The sequence below is a fragment of the Mytilus californianus genome, unplaced genomic scaffold (genome assembly GCF_021869535.1).
Source record: "Mytilus californianus isolate M0D057914Y unplaced genomic scaffold, xbMytCali1.0.p SCAF_6, whole genome shotgun sequence".
Lineage (NCBI taxonomy): Eukaryota > Metazoa > Mollusca > Bivalvia > Mytilida > Mytilidae > Mytilus > Mytilus californianus.
The window spans coordinates 69,047,154-69,054,519 of record NW_026262712.1 but is presented as its reverse complement, the minus strand read 5'-3'; positions in this window follow the sequence as shown (position 1 = coordinate 69,054,519).

The window sequence follows — 7,366 nt, the reverse complement described above, 5'->3', positions numbered from 1 at the left end:
ATATATAATTGATCTTGAATTTATGTTTGTTTCTATGTTATCTCTAGAGGTAAAACATAGAATAACTGTTGCATTGACATTAACTTAGACTTTCTTCAAAGTAGATACCTTTCAGTATTAAATAGCATAAGGTCTAATGAGGACATATATTGGTTTTTCTTACAGCAGAAACAGAATGGATAATCAAACTTACTTTACCATGAGAAAAGAATTAAAAAAAAAAACGATGAAAGCATAAAAAATAATCTAGTGTAAAATTGTCAAATTCTGAAACATCATTACGTAATGTTAAAGCCATATAAAAAATTGAAAAATCATCATTACGAAATAACAAAACCACACCATGTAATATAACAACTACATTACGTTAAGTCACATACACATCAAGTAATGTTAAAACATCATTGCCTAAAGTCACAACCACATTAAATAATGGTAAAACCACATCGAGTAATGACAAAACTATATTAAGTAATTATAAAACTATACAAGTCAATACGAAACCATATCATGTAATATCGAAATACCATTAAGTTATGACTATTCCATATTAGAGATTTCCAATAAAATGACTTTACTCGACATAACCGACCTAACTGAACGTACATCGTCCTATTGCATCGAAGCATGACGGAGGGGAGCATACACTGCATGCATTTTTTGCACTTTGAACACGCATTTTTTGCTGATATAGACTTAATGTAAAAATCAACCCCAATTACTTTTTTTAATCTTTAAATATTTTGTTATTAAATTTTTAATGATTTTATTGACAAAAATATTTTAATGGAATAAGTAAGCTAGCAACTTGTAATCAAATACACCCATCATTTCTTATCATTTCACTTGACCCATATTTCAGTTCTTTTCAACATATGAATTTTAAAAACTACCAAGTAAACATTTAGCATGAAAATATCAAAATAATGAAATCCGAAGCGAGAAGGTTATCCCTTTTTTTTGTTTTTATAAGTTTAACGTTTAAAAAGTGGATTCCAACACACCCGAATGTGAAAGGTGTACGCGACTAACTTTAAAAAAAAAAAATAAAAATTTCTATAATTTAATTCAAGATAATTTGACGTGGGCAGACATTCATATCATTGATACATTTATCAAAAAGTACTTTTTAGTCTTTAACTATAATAATGCATGGGACGAGGTTTTGATCATGTATGCCTAAACATGCATTCGCAGATACAGGGGTAGAAGGCGTACTCCCCCCTTTCGATCGCCTAGTAATTTTGAACATCTTACATTTTCCACGTTTTAAAAATATACAAATGTTTAGTATAAAATCGTCCAATATTTTTTCGCGTTGCTTCGCTCGGCAGTATAAATTCAATTATTGGGAACTACGCCCTCTTTCAAATATCTTGAATCCGGCTATAATCCCAAATTGTATAGCACAAAAAAAAATTAAATGATTGTCGTTTGACTTTGATAAATACGTTTTAAAAACAACAATGTTTGAACATTAGACATCTCGCACGAGATTTAAAAGTTTGATACTACATACTGAATTGGATTTTTTCCTGGATTTGGAGCTCACTTAACACGGAAATGTGATACTGGCGTGTAATCAAATGGACACATATTCTTGTTTCTGATGTTTCTTATAATATAAATATTCATTTATTTAGTTATATATAATCCCACTAACAAATAAACATGTATCTTTTACTGATAAATCATCATTACATTTTATAGAAACTACATATAATCTGCTATACAGTTATGAACACTAATGGTCCTACAGACACTCTGTGCTTTTGACATGACACAAGGTCTTGCTTTTCTAGAGTGTTTATGTACTTTTTTACTTAATTTGTGATATGTACAAAAAAAGAAGATGTAATATGATTACCAATGAGACAACTCTTCACAAGAGACCAAATGACACAGAAATTAACAAATATAGGCCACCGTACGACCTTAAACAATGAGCAAAGCCCATACCGAATAGTCAGCTATAAGAGGCCACAAAATGACAAATGTAAAACAACAAAAACGATAAAACTAACGGCCTAATTAATGTACAAAAAAATGAACGAAAGCACAGCAACACATGATAACCACTGAATTACAGGCTCCTTACTTGGGACAGTCACCGCCATACATAATGTGGCGGAGTAAAACATGTTAACGGGCCCACTTACCTGGGACAGTGGTGTAACAGTACCGAAATAATTGATTAATATTCTAGACTGGATAATTATTCTGTATTTATGAGTTGTTGTTGTTTTTAAGATAGTGTTCAGTAGCTGTGAATACTCTAAGATCGGTACATGGAGTTTATTTTAAAATACTAGTAATTGCTGTTTTTGTGCTTCGTTTTAGTCGGACGAGTCAATCCCTTTCTTACTGTTTTAATTATGAGTAGACATGATCATTTGATAAACATACTTCTATGATCTCTATTGGCTTTAACTTGGACATTTATAAAAATTATGTAGCAAAGAGATGCATGCATAAAATAAGTTCTCGACATAAATTGGCTAAAATATCAGATAAGAATTTAGCCTCAAGCTATAAAACTTACAAGCTATAATAAATACGACGAAGATTTAGCATCAAGCTATAATACTTATGATGATGATAAAACTGATGTATGTCTTATATCCAGCGACAAATATTACATATATATTAAGGATGATGAAATGATAGCGATTCGCTGGATCGAATTGTTCAACAAAATAATTGAACCCGTAATCGAGGCTGGCCTGCTACCAGTCAATTCCATATTTAATAAAAACCTGTTTATATAGTTTATGCTTTAAGTGCATATATTATTATTCTAGCAACACTTGTTTTGATATCACTTTATTTTGCATAATTTGTTTGATTTTTCTCCTTGTTTCTTTGTATCAAACAGCTTAGTTTTTATTGTAAAATGGTGTTTCACAGCTTCCATTATCCTTGTGACTTACAATTGTACTAATATCCAGTAGGCATGCAATTATTATTCTAAATAGTAAAAAATATTTTTAACAAGTAAAGATTATCCCGTTTTGATCCAGACTTCCTTACCACTAGCATCTAAGATACATACACTGACAAAATATTGTACCCGCACTCATATTACAATCACCCTGTCTGTCCGTCCGCCAGTCTGTCCGTTCAACAAATATTTTCAATTTTCTCTTCAAAAGCATTAGTATGCTTAGCATGCATTCTTTTTTTTCGATTTATTCCTTACACTCCTGGGGTCAAACTATCAAACGGAGTCCAAATGGTGTGAATTACGACTACAGTGGCTCGTGCTGTCGTCAACAATAAGCAAATACTCATACCGTATTATCAGATACTAGTGTATAAGGCCTTGACTTTTAAAAATGTAAACTTTTCAAACGAAAATAAACATTTTTACAAGAGTAAAATTAACACAAAAATGACAGAAAGTAACCAACGACATCCACTGAATTGAAAGCATCTGGGAAAGCCAATATAGAATTTGGCCTGATTAAACGCGTTTACCAGCGCTCAACACTCTGGTGTAACAGCACAATATAAGAAAAGAAAACCCTGTAAAATTCAGTTGGAAATAGCTCAACTAATCAATATTGAATTAAGCCCTACACAATTACATTTTTATGATGAAAGACACAGAGTACCGATCTTAAAGTAACCCCAGGTACTGAAAGCTGATTCTTAAAATGTTAAATTACCTGAGAATATTAAATGTATTTAGTTAAAAAGAACAACAACAAAAAATAAGGAGATATGGTATGATTGCCAATAAGAAATGAAGTTGATGTAAGCGATGATAGGCAACCGTACGGCCTTCATCAATGAGAAAAATCCATACCGTATAGTCGACTATAAAAGGAACCAACTTGAAAAATATGAAACAATTCAATTGAGAAAACTACCGGCCTGATTTAAAACAAAACAAGTTACGAAAAACAAATATAACAGATATGAACCAACGACAACAAGTGAACCACAGGCTCCTGTCATGGGACAGGCACATAAAGAATGAGTGCTCAACCCCACCCCCTAAGCCTGGGACAGTGGTGCAACAGCACGACATAAGAACAATTTGTAAAAACCTTCCTTCAGAGAGCTTGGTTTACACATATATACATATTCAAAGTAATTATTGATATTAAATGTGTTTTCAGCCGTGTATCACCTTCAATGGTGATCCTATGCATGGATATGTCGTAGAGTTTAACTTTTATATATAAATATATACCTCTAACGCGAGACAAAAATTGAAACTAAAAATTTTTGCTTAACTCAATCAATATGTGATAGTTTTAGAATCCACTTCTAATTGGATTAGTAAGAGTTGTCTTAATCCAAAAACATTTATGACAGTATCAAGCCTTACTTATTAAAAGTACATTTTAAAAAGAAAATTACTGTAAAGACTGAAGTGGCAATGTAGTTGTCTTAAAAGTGTAACAAGTATATAAATTGGCATTCTCGTCCACTTTTAATCAGAGATACCTTGGACAGGACATTTTTTAGCCAATTACTATGAACAATAATTGATTTGTTACTATCCACAGCAGTCAATGTTTATATGCAGATTAGTCATCAATAGCTAATCAAGTACAATGTACACCTTCCAAATTACAATCTATATAACGAATTGGTGTACACATTTATTTACATATATCATTATTAATTACAAAATTCATTTTTTTAATGTTAGTTGACTTTTATTTGCAAGAAAAGTGTATGTCAACTATTAAAATTTAAAGAAGTACAAGACCTGTATTAATCATTTTCAAATATACACATCCCTTTGTCGAACGTTTTCCCTTGGGAAAAAAATCGGAGATTGTAAATAAACAAGATTAACTGCAGAAGAAGAGATTGTTTGAAATGATGCTTAATAAAGTATGATGCAATCCCAGTTATCACATTTAACAGACAAATTCTGACTAACACTTTGAATTCGATATTTCTGAAATTGCTAGAATAATCTCTGTCATATAATAAATACCCAAGGAAATTAAATATAAAACATTATGAGATGAAAGAAAAAAGGGACACCAATCTGATAACGACAAATAAAAGCATGTAAAATATTAAATAATAAAAAGTTCATTTGCAAAGTATATCGAAAAACAAAGTCGTGGTCAAAACAATGAAAGACAACTCAAATCAATCGTATGATAGGTAAAGATACGTGTATATACGTGGTCTTATGACAGTGAAGTTTTGGCGGGAATCTCAATAATCACGTGATATATAAAAATCATGATTTCTTTCGTTTTTCATTTCTTAGAAATACTTGATATTGATCAAATTTATCCTGAATGGGTATAATAGTTTAGGAATACTTAGTTAAAACTTGAATGACGCATTTAACAAAATTAATAGGTTAGCAATAACCGGTCCCGTTACGTGCGTACGTCGAGTTAGGTACGTATGTCATTTTATTGGAAATCTCTATTGAGTTATATCAAAACATAATTACGTAATGTCAAAACCATATTATGTAAGACAAAATATCATTAAGTAATAATAAACCAACATAACGTAATATCAGAGTTCCACGTAAGACAGCTGTGGCGTTCCATAGTTTTCTATAAGTCTATATGGATTTGAAGCGACAACTTATCGACATATTTTTATGCAACTAACAAGTGAATGAAAAATAATTTTGCAAGACAGAAATAAGAACATGAACAGATATAGTTTGAAGACTTAATGAAGAATCCCTTCGGATCAGATTCTGATTTCGTTGTTATTTGCGACATAATTAAGCATAAACACTATTAGTCAATCAAATTAGATGATGATGGTTCTTTTTCGGTCTTTCATTATGCCTTGAAGACGCAGAGGGTGTTTATTGTATAGTTATTTAATATAGATTCAATGAAAATAATTGTACTTAAAACCTTAACGGTACTGCAGCTATGAAAGAGGGGTGAAATATACCAGAGGTACATTTAAAATCATAGATTAAAAAAAAACTGACAACACCATGGCTACAAAACAAAAAGACAAACAATAATGAAAAATGATAAAAATATTTCCATGGAATTCCATGAAAGAAGAAACATCATGGAATATAATTCTATGGAATTCCATTGAAAAATATCATGGAAAATATTTCCATGGAATTCCATGGAAAATGTTTCAGATGGAAATATTACTATTTCCTTTTTTTCTCTTTTTTTCCATGGAATTCCATGGAAAACTGGTTCCAATACTCCATGGAATTCCATTAAGTTTATCATGATAGATGATGGAAAATCTAGGGATGGGATACATTATTGTCCTGTAGATGTTTATTGGTTAAATTTGTCATTGTGTTGCTGTCTCATTGACCTATACCTCCATCTCCTTCTATACTGATACTTTAAAGCTAACACTTCCTTATAAGCTTGTGTTAGCAAACTTGATTATCATCACTTATTTTTCTAACAGGTTCAACACATAAAGACAAAGTGTAACACACCATGAAAGATCACCTCTGACCTAGTCAATGTATTATAATTGATTTTTATGACTCTTTCATCTTTTTTTTTAAGATATAAATCTTTAGTCAAGCCCTAGATTGATAAATTATATTATTTTCTTACAGCTATACTTGACAAGGCATCCCCGTCATCAAAGTACTGAAGATTACATGAAGGAATGCACCATGATGCAAAATACCAGTTAGAAAGCTCCACAACAAAACCTGGGCCTTCAAGAAAACTGTCTCGGTAAAATGAATTTTTAATTACACTTTTAAAAATCAGATTAGCTCTACCTTAATTTCTTTTGGCAAATATTTTTGGAGTTTCAGAACCAAGAGTTTCACAATTTTTTTCAACCTGGATCAATTTTATGAATACTGTTTTATTCCTTTATTAAAGTGGCCAAATTCATAACAAGTCAGAAAACATTTTCCGAAATCTTTTAGAACAACTTTTCCAAAACCAACATGTATAATTGACAGTACCGAGATAATTATTCCGAAGCCAACAACGCTTTCAGCTCAAGCCCGTACATACAGCACATACAAGCAGCATAATACATACAAAATGCTAATTTCTATTACTCCTACAGCAGCATTTAATTTCGTTTCAATTTTGTGGTGTGGTAATGTATCGGACAAATACATCACAGAGCATTCAGGATTTCTTGATAATATCAAAGCAGGAGATAAAGTTATGGCAGATAGAGGGTTCCTTATTCGTGACTTACTACTGAAAAGGAAAGCAACACTCAACATTCCTCCTTTCACAAAAAAATGTGCTCAAGGAAAAGGCAGATGTCTTTTGGCTAGAGATATTACAAAAACCAAAAAAATAGCTAAACAGAGAATTCATGTGGAACGGGCAGTTGGACGCTTAAAGAATTTCAAGATTTTATCAAACACTTTACCGTTGAGTCTTAAACCGTTTTCAAAAACGTT